Genomic DNA, 17,108 nt, shown 5'->3' on the forward strand with positions numbered 1-17,108 from the left:
GGTCACCCCATGTTCTGAGGAACATGTTTACATTGAGGGAAAGTCACTCTAGTCTCTTCCTCTCCAGGTTTGCCTGGGTGTCTCCTTCTCAGCCTTCATGTCCAGCTCGAGTGTCACCTCTTCCTGGGGGCATGTCTTCTGATAGCCCTGCCATTCTGCCCCCTGCCCCGCCCACCTCACCCCCAGCTTGCCACCTTCATGGACTGTGTTGGGTCTGGAATCACCTTGTTCCATCCCTCCGACTTTGCCGCTTGTCTCTCCCCCATGCGCCCGGTGTCCGTGCCGTCTGTTCTAGTTTCAGCCCCTTCCATGTGTTAGGTACTGGAGAAAGATGTGATGAATAAATAAATGTTAGAATTCTTGCTCTTGGGAGACCCACAGATAAGAGACCTCAGTTTTTGGATGATTGTTGTACTGTGTCCTGGGGCAGCAGGCCCTCTCTACTGAATCCAAATCGAACCCTGTGGTTTTCCACAAACGTGGAAGTTGGGTTGCTGAAAAGTGTTCGTAAGCAGGTGGCTCCTGTCTTCTGGAAAACTGTGGGTAATGATACAACATGCTACTCTTGTGCTGCACTTCCTATTATTTTTAGCCAAACCCTTACAACATGCAGATAAAGTTGACCTTGTATCAAAAAAAAAGAGAACACTATTCTCCTGCAATTACTTGGAAAGGATTTAGATACTAATGGGGACAAAAGTTGCTAGCAGGTACACCGAGCATACTGCCAAGAGAAGTCCATGCCTCAGAACATTACCAGCATCATTAAGAAACCTACTTAAATATTTATGCAGTTTCTTATTTTTAACAGAGGCAAAAGAATTCACAATAGCCCAGACTACTCTCCTTTCTCGATGTGGATAAATTTGTGGGCTTGTATACTAGAATAACATGAAAAACCTTTGATATTTATTTTATTCATGCAACTCCTATGTTCATCCATACTTGTCCAGCTTCTACAAATTATGCTATTGTGTGTGTGCTCGGAATAGTTGGTTTGGAGAATAACGTTAGCTCTAATTTGGCCCCAATTTATGCACAGGGATGTATTTTTCCTAGGGCCAGTCTGACAAGCGCACCAAGTCGGTGACTGCCTGTGTGGTCCTCAACAGTTGATGAGCCCAGATACCATTGCCCTAGGAGAGCATCTTCCCATAGGTCTTTGTGTCTCTGGCCTGTGATATACAGCAGAAAACGTCCTGATAAAATACTTCCGTGGAAGTATTGCAGGGACATGAAACCAGGGAGGAGGGTTGGGGCAACATCTGATGAATTTTACAAGGTACGCTGCATTGTGCAGACGTGTCTGACCCACATTTTTATGGACGCAGAAATGGTTCCCACACGCCAGATGAGAGCTCTAAGTCTGACCCATCTGTGGGCTGCACCCACATTGTGCTACCGCGAAAAGAATGAAAACATCACCCCTTTAAGCACAATTTTCCTTCCAAAAAGCACAGCTGGAGTTCAGAAACAGTGGAAGTTTCTGAACCTGGCTCTGAGGATAAACTCGGAGAAATGATTTGTCTTTTAAGTGTCTTCTGTCCGTAATTTCCTTTGAAGAGTTCGATGTGTGCGTGTGTGCTGTATTTTTGTTTTTTATACGTCAAAGCAGAATAAGTTTCCTTTCATCTGATTTGCTTGTCATTAGTGCAGAGTCAGGCTAATTCAAGGTAGAAAGAAATATTGAAATCTCACTGCATCTAGATGAGACATTGTGTTACTGTTTCTCAACGCCCCCACCACCCGCACCTCCCCCTAGGGCTATGCAAGGGAATCTGTTTGGTGTCACAAATCTCAAGCAGCTGAAAAAGTTTCTTTTTGTAACTTTCTTCAAGTTACCCTGTTTTTCTGAGATAGTGAAGTTTTGTGGGTAAAATATGAAACAATTAGTAAATTCATTATGACGATGTTGTTTCCTGAAAGTGTGAGATCAAGTAGCTACCTTGGAAGGAGGCGGCTTTATTTAAACGTTAATACGCGAGAAACAAATAAACAAATCATAAAATGGGCAGAAGATACGAACAGACACTTTTCCAATGAAGACATAGAAATGGCTAACAGACACATGAAAAAATGTTCAAAATCATTAGCCATCAGGGAAATTCAAATCAAAACCACACTAAGGTACCACCTTACACCACTTAGAATGGCAAAAATAGACAAGGCAGGAAACAACAATTGCTGGAGAGGATGTGGAGAAAGGGGATCCCTCCTACATTGTTGGTGGGAATGCAAGTTGGTACAGCCACTCTGGAAAACAGTGTGGAGGTCCCTTAAAAAGTTAAAAATTGAACTACCCTATGACCCAGCCATTGCACTACTGGGTGTTTACCCCAAAGATACAGACGTAGTGAAGAGAAGGGCCATATGCACCCCAATGTTCATAGCAGCATTGTCCACAATAGCTAAATCGTGGAAGGAGCCGAGATGCCCTTCAACAGATGACTGGATTAAGAAGATGTGGTCCATATGTACAATGGATATTACTCAGCTATCAGAAAGAACGAGTTCTCAACATTTGCTGCAGCATGGACGGCACTGGAGGAGATAATGCTAAGTGAAATAAGTCAAGCAGAGAAAGACAATTATTATATGTTTTCTCTCATCTATGGAACATAAGAACTAGAAGGTTGGTAGGAGAAGAAAGGGATAAAGAAAGGGGGGGGGTAATCAGAAGGGGGAATGAACCACGAGAGACTATGGACTCTGAGAAACAAACTGAGGGCTTCAGAGGGGAAGCGGGTGGGGGAATGGGATAGGCTGGTGATGGGTAGTAAGGAGGGCATGTATTGCATGGTGCACTGGGTGTTATACGCAACTAATGAATCATCGAACTTTGCATCAGAAACCAGGGATGTACTGTATGGTGACTAACATAATATAATAAAAAAACATTAAAAAAAAAAGAAAAAAAAGTTAATGAAAGGAAGGAGCTGGGGCAAAAATTCACATCATACCATCTGCCCACGGTTCAGCTGGCCCACCGTTCACTCAGAGTACAGAGCAACCTTTCGGGGAGCTGTGTCAGGCAAGGCCCCTTTCTGCATGAAGAGGAGGGAGGTCACGTTGGATTGTATTAGGCATTCTGGGAATACGGTGATGTCCAAACAAACATCAGAACATTGTGTTTAATACACAGACAGATCCAACCTCAGACACGTGGCCAAACGACTACCAAATACTCCACAACTTGTGAGCAAAAGAAAGAAGGAAGAAGAAAAAGAGAAAGAAATAAAGAACTTAAATAATGTTTTCAAACTTCAGAATATATTAAAATTTCCTGGAGGGCTTGTTAAAATAAAGACTGCTGGATTCTATCCCCAGAGTTTCCGATTCAATCTGAAATGGCTTCAAGAATTGGGATTTATAACAAGTTTCGAGGTGCTGCTAATACTGCTTGTCCAAGGCCCACTCTGAAAAACTCCGCTGTGATGCTTATGAGAGTAAGGATCTTTTCCCACAAAAAGATAGAGCTAGCATCATTCCTAATGTGCAAGACTGAATGCTTTCCAAGATCAGAAACGGACAACGATGTCCACCCTCCCTACGTGGGGGAGAGAGAGAGAGAAAGAGAAAGAAAAGAAAGGGAGAGACAGAGAGAGAAAGAGAGACAATCTACTCAGAAAGGCCTGAGGAATCCACAAATTATCAACTATTGATACACGTGAGTTCAACAAAGCTGTAGGACACAAGGCACTTCAGTGAATTACCAACAAGCAATTGGAAACTAAAATTAAAAAATAACACTACTCAAAAATTATTTTGATAAAATTACAAACATGTACATTTCCTGTACACTAAAAATTACAAAATGCTTCTGAAATCATAGATAACCTAAATAAATTAGATTTACCACATTCATGAAATGAAAAACTCAATATTGTTTAAGACGTTATTTCTCCCCAAGTTGATATATAAATAATCCTAATCAAAACCTCCTAGGCCTTTGTTGAAAAACAGCAATAGTCAAACTAATTACAGAGTGGAAATGAACATGCAAAGCAACCAGAATGGTCTAAACAATTTTGAAAAAGAGGAAGAGAGTTGGAGGACTTTTATTTGTTGATTTTAAGACTTACTGTGTATCCGCAGTAAACAAGACAAGGTGATATTTCCATAAAGACAGCCATATATGTCACGGAACAGAATAAACAGTCCAAAAATGGCTTATACCCATATAACCAATGGATTTTTTGGCAGAAATCCCCAAAGTAATTCAAAGGGGAAAGGTTGTCTTTTCAATAGATTCTGCCACAAAAAAAACAGATACGCATATGAATGAAAATGACCCTCAATATTTACTTGACCCCATTCACAAGAATTACTTTGAAATGGATCACAGCTCTCAATGTAGGAAGTAAAACACAAAACTTCAAAGAGAAACTGTAAGAGATGTCTTATTGAACTTGGATTAGGCAGCGACTTTTCAAATAGGGTCGAAAAAATCATAGCCATACAACAACAACCAGGAAAGAGAAATTACGTCTTACCTGAAGCACAATGCCGGCCCATCCAGCCACAGAGCCCACTGTGAGCCCAGCGCCCATCTCAGCAGCAAGGGTCGGGCTTCCTGAAGCCGACGAGCCCTTCTGAAACTTCCTGACCACTTCTTTAGTGGCCTCCGGAGAGGACAAGGCAGCATGGGGAGCAGGGTATGGGCAAAGCGGGGCCAGGCAGGCGGGTCTGTGAAGTCCCACAACTTAGTTCTCAGTGCTGGACTTTCTGTGGCCCTTGAATCATTGCAAATCTTTGCTGCCGCTTAATCAGCAGGAAGATGTCTCACAGTCCCGACATGAAGGACAGACACCCTGTGGAATGTCCTCTTCGCACGGAGCCTGGGGACAGGTGGTAGCAAGACCTTCTTGTGCACCTGTGGCTATCAGGTTTATGGACTTTGGTCATCCACTTCACATAGACGAAAATGGGCTTTGTCCCACATGTGGAATATCCAGGAGACCCAGCTGTTTATAAACCGCTGTCCCAGGAAGAGCTGCAAAGGATAAAAGGTAAGAATTGAGAGTCTATAAATAAAAACACATCAACTGATACTCAACAAGGGTGCAAAGATAATTCAATGGGGGAAAGAATAGTCTCTAAAAAATGGTGCAGAGACAACTGGGTAAGATGATGGGTATTAAGAAGGGCACATATTGCATGGTGCACTGGGTGTTATGTGCAAATAATGAATCATGGAACACTGCATCAAAAACTAGGGGTGTACTGTATGGTGACTAACATAACATAATGAAAAATTATTATTAAAAAAAAAAAAGAAACAAAACAGATGAACAAGGGGAAGAAAAGAGAGAGAGAGGCAAACCAGGAAACAGACTCTTAACATAGAGAACAATCTGATGGTTCCCAGAGGGGAAAAGCCTGGGGGGATGGGTGAAATAGGTGACAGGCATTAAGGAGGGCACTTGGGATGAGCACTGGGTGTTGTATGTAAGTGATGAACCATTAAATCCTACACCTAACTGGAATTTAAATAAAAACTTGGAGGAAAAAAAAAAAACCAAGAGAAACGCAATGAGAGAAAACAGAAAACACCAGAAAACTGCAAACATTTGGCTAGCGTTCGTGCTATACAAGAAACCCCCCATTTTTGTTGGAGGTCTGTCTCAGCACCTGGCAGCCTCAGAGGTTTTAAAATGACCAGAGTATTTTGGGAAGTTTGGTAAAATACGTGAAGTTGTCATCAGTCACAGCCCCTCAGGGGCAGGCCCGCGAGTCCAAGCTCAGGGCACCCGCATCAGGTCAGAGGGCACTCGCAGAGCCACACAGCGTGGTCCACAAGGCGGGCCGTGGCTGGCGGGACCCCAACAGCGTGTCAGGTCCCAGTAAATACTGCAGTTACTCTGGAGAGAATTCACAGCCTCCAAAGCGGGCTCCCTCCCTTCCCCAGCTCCCCACTGCCCTGCTGACGCCCACAGAAGCCAGCCCAGTGCTGACCTTGACAGGGCCAGCAGCATGTGGCTTTGGTTCTTCTAAACACCCAACTTGGGTCCTGATCCTTTTGGTGTCACTGAAGAGCCATCACAGACCTGGCTGACCAGCGTTCCCTTTGGCCCTCACTCTTCACACGCTGACCACCACGGTCAGGCTCTGGGTCTCGCGTCCCATGTCCCGCGGCACCGACAAGCCCAGCTCTCAAGAGTATCCCGTCACTCTTGCCACAAAGGGTTCCCACAATGTCAGCAGCGGTGAGTTATGTCTACACCCCAAAGAGCCCCTATGAATGTTCCTCCTGCCTCCAACTAGCGTGTTAGCTCATGGTTGGTAGGGTATTTCTGCATTAGGCCTGCAACGCACTGCATCGGCGTAATTCTGCCATTGTTTCTCAGGAGTGGTGTCATTTTTAACTCACAAAATTAAACTTGTAGTGCTAATTAAGATCCCACATGAGATTAGCCAGGAATGTTCCTATTTCGTCTTTCTTACTGAAAATGTGCAAGGATCATGAATGGTAGCCCCTTGTTTTCTGGTTTGTGAAAAAAAAAGAGGTAATATCCTAATATAGTCATGAAAAATTTGAAAATTAAGAAGATAATGTCTATTTCATTCTTTGAATACTTGGGAAGGACTACCCATGTAGCAAAATTGGTGGTGTCGATTAATGCTCAGAAGGGTGTGGTCGGCAGTATTTTTAGTTGTATGGATTTATATCCTATATTAGGCATCACACATTGAGAAACTGCTTTTGTCTCTCATTTGCACTTTCTTTTTGAATGGCTGTTAATTATATAGAAAACGTTCTAAGATAATTATTATCGACCAAATGCAGTATCCCTTTTCTAATGTACTCCCAGCATACTGGGAGATGTCTTAAAAACAGAATTTCAACTTACAGTTGACTTATGAGAAAGTTGAATGTCGTGTAACATTTCTATTGAACAAACTGTTGTTCTGTGGGTACCTGTTTGGAAACTTCATTGTTTAGTAATTGAAATGTGATAATAAAACGATATTATATGAACCCAGCCAGGTGGAGACTAAGATGGAGAAGAGATTGGGGATCCTGTAAAATTAGACCATGTAAGTTGTGGTAGATAATTTTAGTTAATCACCAAGGAGAGTGTATTACTTTATTAGGACATAATGTGAAGTGATGCTTTTGAATAATACGCAATTTCTTGAAACAGTTTTAAAACTGATCATGAAATAAAATAAACCGGAATCAATTCTGAGCAGTGCACAAAGCTAATTCAGACCACATGCTGGTGTTCTGCCTAAATTAAGCATCTGGGGAGAAAGGGGCAAGTCAGAGCTCCTCTAGAGACTTTCAAAAAAACGATTGTGATAAAAGATATGGCTTTATTTGTTAAAAATATGAAAATAACTTGAATACCAAAAAAGGAAGCCCAGAGATTTAAAATAATAACAATAATTTAAAACGTCTTATTAGGAGAGGATACGTAATATCGTGTTTGAGTTTTCAAGGTTCCCTCACCATCTGAAGTCTGGTGCCTTTCTATTAGATACAATATACAAATTAAAAGGCTTCGACCTGAGGCATAAAGCTAAAATCTAGATATCTTTCGATTTGGTTAACTGAGGGTGTAGAAAGTAACCTAGTCATTTCTACTACATTTGTAAAATCCTGCATAAATGACAATCCCTAATTTCTATTTTGAAGTGATTTTAGGACAGTATCGTAAGAAATTTAGAAAACGCTAACAGGGGCGCCTGGGTGGCTCAGTCGTTAAGTGTCTGCCTTCGGCCAGGGCGTGATCCCAGAGTCCTGGGATCGAGCCCCACATCAGGCTCCTCCGCTGGGAGCCTGCTTCTTCCTCTCCCACTTCCTCTGCTTGTGTTCCCTCTCTCGTTGGCTGTCTCTCTCTCTCTCTAATAAATAAATAAAAATCTTTAAAAAAAAAAAAAGAAAAAGAAAATGCTAACAAAAGATGGTAGACTTAATGAAGAAGACAAACCAGATTTCCGCAAAATTTCCTGCTTTTGTTTTTCAAGAGACAATGTAACGAAGATGAAGCGGCAAGCTGCACACTTGGAAAATATTTGTAAAACATGTAACCGATAAAGGACTTGTGTCCACAATACATACACACACTTGCAACTCAGTAACAAGAAAATAAACAATTTGGTTTTTTAGATAGGCAAAAATAACTTGGAATAGACACTTTATCAAAAAGGATATGATTGCCAAAAAACACAAGGTGCTTGGTATGTTTAGTTGTGAAGGAAATTTTTTTAACTCCGATGACATACTATCATATAATTACTAGAAAGGCTAAAGTTTAGAAAAATAACAAGTTTTGGTGAAGACGTGGAGTAATGAGGGCTTTCAGGAACACAGCTGTTTCTGTTTCTGAGAAACACGGGTGGGAATATAAAATGGTACAAACTGTTTGATAGTTTCTCACTAAGTTAAACATATTCTCATCCTACAATTCAGCAATCCCAATCTTAGGCACTTTCTCCAACGAAATGAAAATACGTCCACACAAATGCTCATACTCAAATGTTCATAACACTTTTATTCATCTTAGCCCCAGATTGAATGCAACCCCAAAGTCATTAACCAGTAAGTAGATAAACTGGTATAATCCTAAGGTAGAATGCTCCTTGTCGATAAACTTAAGACAACTATTGATACATGCAAAACATGAATGAATACCTAAAGCATTATATGAAGAAGCCAGAAACATACGCACGTGTACACACACTGCACGATTCCATTTATTTGAAGTAACGGAAAAGGCAAAACTCTAGGAAAATGGCTGATCACCGATTATCAAGCATTAAGGGAAGACTTTCTGGGTGATGGAAAGTCTCTTCATCAGGATTGTGGTGATGGTTACATTACTCCACGCATTTATCAAAACTCATCAAACTATACCCTGAAAATTGCTGATTTGTATTTTTTGTCTATTTTAACTCAGTAAGTCTGATTTTAAAAAGTAATGACACTGGCTTGGTTATGCAGTTAATTAAATAAAACTAATTGCTTATTAGTTTAGCTCGTACTTTCATAAGGCACTTCGCACATCTCTACAAGGGAAGAAAGGAGGAAACGTGCCCTCAACATGCATCATAACCCAACCCCATGAATCTAGTCAAGCTACAAATTCTAAGCTCCCCGGTCTTTGCCGCCGTCTAGCACGAGTCATAGTCTGTGTGGTAGTGTGCAGGTGAGGGAGGGGGTGCATGGATCAGACCTCCTCCCAGGAGAACCTGCCTTTTGGCCGCCAGGATGTGGGCAGGGGCCAGTGGCAACACCGCCCACAGCAGGTAATCCAGCCACACACTCCTCGGGCCGGGCAAGGGCCGCAGGGCTGGGCTGTCCTGCCCTCTCCTTGATGCACAGTCTATGCTCCAAGTCTCTCCATCTGGGTTGTCTGAGACTTTTCAGACCTTTATTATGATCCGAGTGCCCTGTCGTCCAGGGCTGCTTCATCATTTTCGGTTTTCACAGCATCACTCCCCGGGCACCCTCTGGTATGCCACACCCCACCACCTGTCGGCTTCAGAGCACCCGACCTGACGCACTTACAGAGTAACGCAGCTGTTTTTATCAGGAGGCACTTGGCCTTGTAAGAGCCGTGTTTGTTCAGCAACCATGCTTGGATATCCGATGTGCTTATGCTGTCATGCTACTCTGTGTGCGTGCGTGCATGTGTGCACGTGCATGCTCACACCTGTTCACAGGCAGGCACATATGCTGTTGGCCATGTGTGCAACTGGGTAAAAGGAGCAGCCCTCCTCCCCTCATAGATACTCATGATACCATATGTCTGGAGTTAAAATGCCATCCCGGTGAAAGAAGTTTATTTTGAGCTATGGCCAGGTAGACACAGAAAACTCACCAGGGGGCGCCTGGGTGGCAGAGCGGTTAAGCGTCTGCCTTCGGCTCAGGGCGTGATCCCGGCGTTATGGGATCGAGCCCCACATCAGGCTCTTCCGCTATGAGCCTGCTTCTTCCTCTCCCACTCCCCCTGCTTGTGTTCCCTCTCTCGCTGGCAGTCTCTATCTCTGTCTTATAAATAAATAAAAAATCTTAAAAAAAAAATAAATAAATAAAAATAAAACGTCTATCCNCAAAAAAAAAAAAAAAAAAAAAAGAAAACTCACTAGAAGAGAGCAAGAACGATGAATGGGATTCAGGCAAAGAGAAGTCAAGGATTCCGCCCGAAGTCAAGTACCTGTTCCCCAAATCAGCTGCCTGTGAACTAAAAGAAAACTTCCCCTCTACCATCCTGCAGCGAGGGTTACTGTCTTGTTTTGCTCCCCTCCAGCCATCATCCTTACTGGCAATTAGGTACTTACGCCGTGGGATGAACCGAGATACTCTCTCTCCATCCCAACCGCTTCCTCATCTCTGTATGGAGAGAAATGGGGATGAGAATGAATCCCCACATGGCTTCCGGAGATCCAGCACCAGCTTGTGTGGGGGTGCGCGTACATGCAGAAGGAGACACACACAAATGTCAAATGCTTCCTCACCACCATATTGCAAGACTAACCACTCCTGAGATTTGCTGAAGTTCTGATTCTTCATTGTGTGAGACAGGACGGGATTTCTTTGGAAGGAAACTCACACTTGATATAAAATGTATGCTTCCGGCAAACCTAATGAGATGGTCCTAACAGTTTTCTTCAAACATGAGGATCAAGATGGAGCCCACAGCCATTCCTGGAAGATAGAATGAACCAGAAGCAGAAACCAGAATCATGGGAAGCGCCTTCCTTCTCTGCTTGGGAGGCAGCAGGAGCCTGACGGAATGGAGGAGAAAGACCCCAGGGCTTCCCTTGGAAACCCTGTCGTGTGCAGACCTGTCCCACACCCCACTTTGCTCTCTAGGAATGCAGGGGGAGGCTAATGAGAGTCCAAGCCCTCAGTTCTCCTCTCTGCACGGCTCTTGGATCCACACCAGTCATGACAGAGGAATTTCAATGGAATGTGATATAATGCCCAACCCAAGCCAGTTTCCAAAAGTAAGTTTCTTCCTTCTAGAAAACAAATGGCCGTGACAATTTCTGAAACCTTGAAAGCAAGTGGCATTTACCAACATTGGCAAGGATTCCTCACTGTCATTTCAGAAAGAGGCAACTTCATCCAAACCTCACGTGTGTTCCAGCCAAAACCCAGTCCCATGATCATCTACCTCATGATTCCTTCCCTAAGCTTTTTCCTCGTGGGTCTGAGAACGACAAGCACTGGTGCGTACATGAAGGGTATTTTGCGCCCAAGGTGCTTATCATAGCATGTAGGTCTTTGTTAATTGCAAACCTGCCAGATCTGTATTTTTTTAAAAAGATTTTACTTATTTATTTGACACAGAGAGAGACAGCCAGCGAGAGAGGGAACACAAGCAGGGGGAGTGGGAGAGGAAGAAGCAGGCTCATAGCGGAAGAGCCTGACGTGGGGCTCGAACCCATAACGCCGGGATCACGCCCTGAGCCGAAGGCAGATGCTTAATGACTGAGCCACCCAGGTGCCCCCAGAGCTGTATTTTAAATGGTTTATAATGTTTGTCATCCAATTCATGGTGCCACTGATTTTTAAGTCCTATTGGAAACTTCTGGGTAGTATTTTATCAGACAAAAGTTGCATGGTTGATGTTGTGACAGGAACATCTCTCTAGAATATTCCACTGGTCTTTCAATAACAGAAGAGCAAAACCCAAGCTCAGAGTTCCTAACGTGATGGGGCGGGAAAGACAGGCTGGTGAGCAGGGGAGGGAGAGCTGGGCTCTGCGCAAGGTGGGGCTCAGGTGGGACTCCCCAGGTGTGGAGCCAGGCCCAGCTCTCATCCTCTGCTGAGCAGTGGGGAACGCACAGCCCCCCACACGGGGAAGAAGCTGTGGTCTATCTGGACTCCAGAGCCATCACTAACACCGACATCGATCATGATTATTAGCTGAAAATGGGAATCACCACCTTCCCCACACACTAGACAACTTGTGGTTTCCCTATGACAAAGCCATTAGGAATTAATTACTAAATCTCTGACCCTAGAGAACAAAAAACCGATTTCTGTGGGGAGGATGGTTTTCAGGAGTTAGCACCTGCCTGGCATTTCTGGCTTTTCCCTGAGTGTCCATGTTAGCATCTTCCTTTCACCAGCCTTTGTCTGACTGTCTCTCTCTCTGTTGTGTGCACACAACATAAAGAGATTCCTTCTAACCTCTCCAGGGACACCACTTACCCCACCCCACCACACACATACACTGTGTCTACACCACGTGCGTGTACACAGACACAGCATAGATACAGCACACGTACATACCCCACACACCCTACATACACCACACGCATACACACACACCGTACACATACACACACCATACATACACCACACATGCGCACACACACACCGTACATACACCACACACACACGCACACACACCGTACATACACCACACACGCACACCGTACATACACCACACACACACGCACACACACACCATACATACACCACACACACACACCGTACATACACCACACACACACACCGTACATACACCACACACACACACACCGTACATACACCACACACACAGACACGCAGACACACCCACCCACCGCTGCCTTTCTGGACACAGCACCCAAGGCTTGTTGTCCCCAGGGCATTCGCGTGCGGCTGTGACCCCCAGTTGGGCCTGTGACCAAGCCTGAGAGGTTCCTCGGGAGCACCCCGCTCTCCCGAGACGCGCCCCCTCTGGTGTGGAGATTTCGGGGAGCGCTGGTCCGAGGTGTCCCTGTTCTCTCACTGACGTGGCGGCTCAGCTAAAGAGAAGCCAGCGGTCTGGGGAAAGGTCAGACGAGAAGGCTGCAGCAGCACCGGGCACCGTAGACACGGCACCATCCACCGCGGGCGCCGGCCTGTCCCCTGGCTCCCAGGCCGCCGGGCGAGGCCCGCGGGTCAGACTCAGCCCGAGGGAGGGCACGATGGCTCAACAGGGGCTTCTGGCTGGTTGCCTCACAAGATTGACAGGAGCGACAGTCACGCCTCACTCGGACCTGCGTGAGAACACATGGGGAGTACTGCCCGCTGCCAAGGACTGACACGGAGCCACAGAGGAAGTTGTGACGTCAGGTGGGAAGAGAGCCCTGCATGGAAGGAAAGGAAGTGAGAGAGGACGGTCATCGACAGGACGCCAGAGCGTGAGGTCTGCTCGGCCGGGGGGGTGCGGGCGACAGGTGGGGGGACGCGGCCGCAGCCTGGCTCCCATGAAGGGGGCTGAGCGTGCGCCCCAGGCCTTCACGTGGGGCCTCCTCTGCCCCGGGCTGGAAGGCGCCGCTGCAAACTGCCAGGGTTTCAGCTCCTAGCGTGGAGCCGGGAATTCCCACCTTGCACAGATGGTTCAGAAAATGGGGCTAATGAGCAAATGGAAAGCATGGGAGGCCCGGGAGCTATGGGAATCTGGGACCCTGCAAGGAGATCACACACTCTCCACTATCTTTGGTAAAGATAGTGATTTTCCGTTGTAAAATCAATATATGCTCAGTGTAGACAACCTAGGAAGTACAGAAAGACAGAATGAAGAATAAAAGCGAATACTGATTCCATCAGTGACAGGCAATTATTATTAATAATATATTAAAAGCCGATTATGATTAATAATACATTTATTTCCTTTTGGTTCTTATCCTTTGCAAAGGTGAGATCACATCACTCAAAAAAGCAGGATATGAAATTGTACATTTAATATATTGCAAGTGTTATGATTTGTTCAGAGAAAAAAGGTATGTTTCCTAAATTCTGAAGTTGGAGGCCTTTCCAGCTCAGTAATGTCATGACTTCTTACGTAGAAACACAATATCAGACACTTACTGAGTTTCTAGAAGAGCTGTGCTCTCAATGTATTACTGCCTAAATAAGCAAAGATATACACACATGTACTGAACAACGGCTTCTTTTAAATACAACATAGCCCAGGATAATGACAAATGAAGTGATTCATTTTGAATTTGCCAAATCTGGGGACAAAAGGAAAAATTAAACATGAGCTTCTACTGCTCTATTTACACCGTGGAGAGTTCCTAAAGAATCCAGAGAACTTACTCCTGTGAGGATTTCAGTGACAATCCTTTAAAAAACGGGACTCTCCCGCCACTCCTCAATCCACGCCTTACCATCTTCCTCAGAGCCCTGCTCACCCCTTGCTTCCACAGCCCCCCATCTCCGAGGATTGAGTGTTTAATTGCTGGCTCTCCGGGTCCTCTGCTAGAAAGAGCAGCCAGATTCTTTGTTTGCTAATCCCTATCTGTAATCCCAGCACCTGGAAAGGCTCTGGCTCCCCCCAAAAATCCTCAATATATATTTTGTTGAGTGTTGATTTTTAAAATGATCTAACGCCCTTCAAGTGCATTTCAGGGGGAACAGGGAGAAAGACCCAAGATTCTAGTCTAATCTAGTACTCCGTTGGACCCACTACTTTAAGCAATTTCTCATGGAAGATTCTCTCTCTCTAGATGAGTCAGTCTTTTAGACTTCTGCCCTCACCACCCCCATTCTTCCTTGAAATGGCATTTAGATGGATGGCGGGTGTGGGTTATTCTGTTGAGTTCCCCAGCCAGATCCAGTCTCCGTCCTCTCCCTCAGGTCTGTGTTCCAGGGAAGAAGTCTCTACAAAGCACGTACTTGGGCCCCCTTGTGCTCTGGCTTCTGGTTGGATTTGGCCGATAGAAGGAGCCTGGTAGGAGATAAGAAACAGGAGGATGTTGTGTCCAATATTTCCCTCCCAACTCTTCTTTGCTTGGCCAACATGGTTCTTCTGACAGTAGCTGTGTAGCCCCACCTCTTCTCTTCTGGGGCAGCCCCTCTTCCACGGCTCCAACCCCACTGGGTTCCAACAGCAGTTTCTTCCCCTCCTCCCTTCTGGTCTAGGCTTGGTAACCATTTCCTGCTCTTGCTGCCTGGAGAGTGATTCAACAGCTTTTGTTGGATCCCTTAAACATGCCACACCTTTAAGTTCTTGTCAAATCCCGACTTTCCTGTAGCTTCTGTTTCCCCTGGACCCCTCCCGGACACACAAGGAGACTGTACGTGCTCATGGCACAAAGCGGAAGGTGTGTCCCCAGCCTCATGTGGTCCTGGACTGTAAGCACTGTCTGGGGAGCCCCGGGACAGACTTACTGCTGTGCTGATACCTCGGTTAAGGCTGGGGTTCCTGTAACTCACGGTCCCTCGCTGTCTTAACAAGCCCAGCATGAGGTGGTCTTTCTGGAGGCTCACACAGCCTGGCCCTTCCTCCAAGTGAGGCTGTTTTCTGTTCAACCCCAGTGGAGTCACAGCCATCAACCCAGCCCCTCCCGAAGGTCAACAGAAACCTTGAGGTCTCCCCTACATCCTGCAGAGTCGTATTTTGTTTTGCTTTGTCACCGCCCTACACCCAAATCCCACAAGTCTGTCTTCTCTCAGGTTCTCAAATGGGGAACGGAGCAAAGGCTCTTGTGCTTTCAAGCATCTTTCAACCACTGGAGCACCACATAAACTTCCAAGTTTTTGGCCCGGTCAGTGAAATCTTGCTTACTTTCAGACCTTGCCTTCCTTTTCCTCTTGGGGGTGAAGAGACAGGGTTGATCCTTCCCACTCCTGTCTTCTCAGGGTGGCTCAGTTTTCTATGCTCCATTCTTTATCCTCCTGGAGGGCCAACCAATCTCACCCTCTTTGCTTCAAGGAATTTTCTCACAGAATTATGGGAGCTGGCACATTCCAAATCTGAGGGTCAGGCTGGAGATCCAGGCAAGAGTTGATGTTGCACTCTTGAGTCTGAATTCCCCAGAGCAGCAGGCTGGGAACTCAGGCAGAGCTTCTCTGATGAAGTCCTGAAGATAATTTCTTCTTCAGGAAACCTCCATCCTTGCTCTTGAAGTCATCTACTGATTGGACGTGGCCCACCTCCCATATGGAGATAACTGCCTTTACTCAAAGTCTGCTGATTTAAATGTTTATCTTTACTCAAAGTTTATTTATAAAATGTTACTCACATCTAAAAAATGCCTTCACGGCAACATCTATACCAATATTTGACCAGACAACGGGGCACCACAGTCCAGCCACGTTGACATATAATGTTAGTTAGCACACTGGAATGTTTATTTAATGGCTTTAAAAGGAGGCTGTCACCTCTCGCATTAGTTCAAGTGAGCTGAGGAGCAGATGTGAAGATGATGTTCGACATGCAAGAGGCTTATGGGGGAAGGGTGCAGGGGGAGGCGAGGGCAGGTCTGATGCCTGGGAAAGGGGACAGGGAGGGAGGGCGTTTGAGCTCTGGGTCTCCAATGCAGTGTGGCTCTGAGGAAAGCCTGTCTAGGCTGAGAAGGCCTCCTCAAGCCAGTCACCTGGTGGAACAATCCCATCTTTTGTCAAAATGGGCCTGTCTTTTTACCCTTTTCACCTATGCTGCCCAGTAATTGTCTGGGAGTGGCCTGTGGGAAGCATGGCGTCAGAGTTTGGGGGGCACTGGGAGGGGCAACAGTTTGTGCCTGTACAGCCAGAAAGGATGTATTTTCAGGACTGTCTCACCTCCCATTAATAAAGTTAACTCCACAAGGATAGAGTTATATCCACGCACCTTCTAAATACACACACCTTCCTAATACAGGCATTTATTTATTTATTTCACAAAGATCCCAATACCATCTGTCATCACTAGGCTTCTTTTATTCTTATTTAATTATTTTAAGATTTTACTTTTTATTTTTTTAAGATTTATTTATTTATTTTAGAGAAGGGGGAGGGGCAGAGGGAGAGGGAGAGAGAGAATCTCAAGCAGACTCCCAGCTGAGTGTGGAGTCAGACACAGGCTCAATCCCACGACCCTGAGATCATGACTAAAACCAAGAGCCAGATGCTTAACCAACTGAGCCACCCAGGTGCCCCTAGATTTTACTTTTTGAAAGTAATCTGTACACCCAACATGGGGTTTGAACTCAAAATCTTGAGACCAAGAGGCACACGCTCTACCAACTGAGCCAGCCAGGTACCCCCAAGATATATGCATTTGGGGGAATTCCCTACATAGAAATAGAGGAAGCTTCCGGGGCACCTGGGTGGCTCAGTCGTTAAGTGTCTGCCCTTGCTTCGGGGTGTGATCCCAGAGTCCTGGGATCGAGTCCCACATCAGGCTCCTCCGCTG

The sequence above is a fragment of the Ailuropoda melanoleuca genome, chromosome 1 (assembly GCF_002007445.2).
Source record: "Ailuropoda melanoleuca isolate Jingjing chromosome 1, ASM200744v2, whole genome shotgun sequence".
In the NCBI taxonomy this organism is placed as follows: Eukaryota; Metazoa; Chordata; class Mammalia; order Carnivora; family Ursidae; genus Ailuropoda; species Ailuropoda melanoleuca.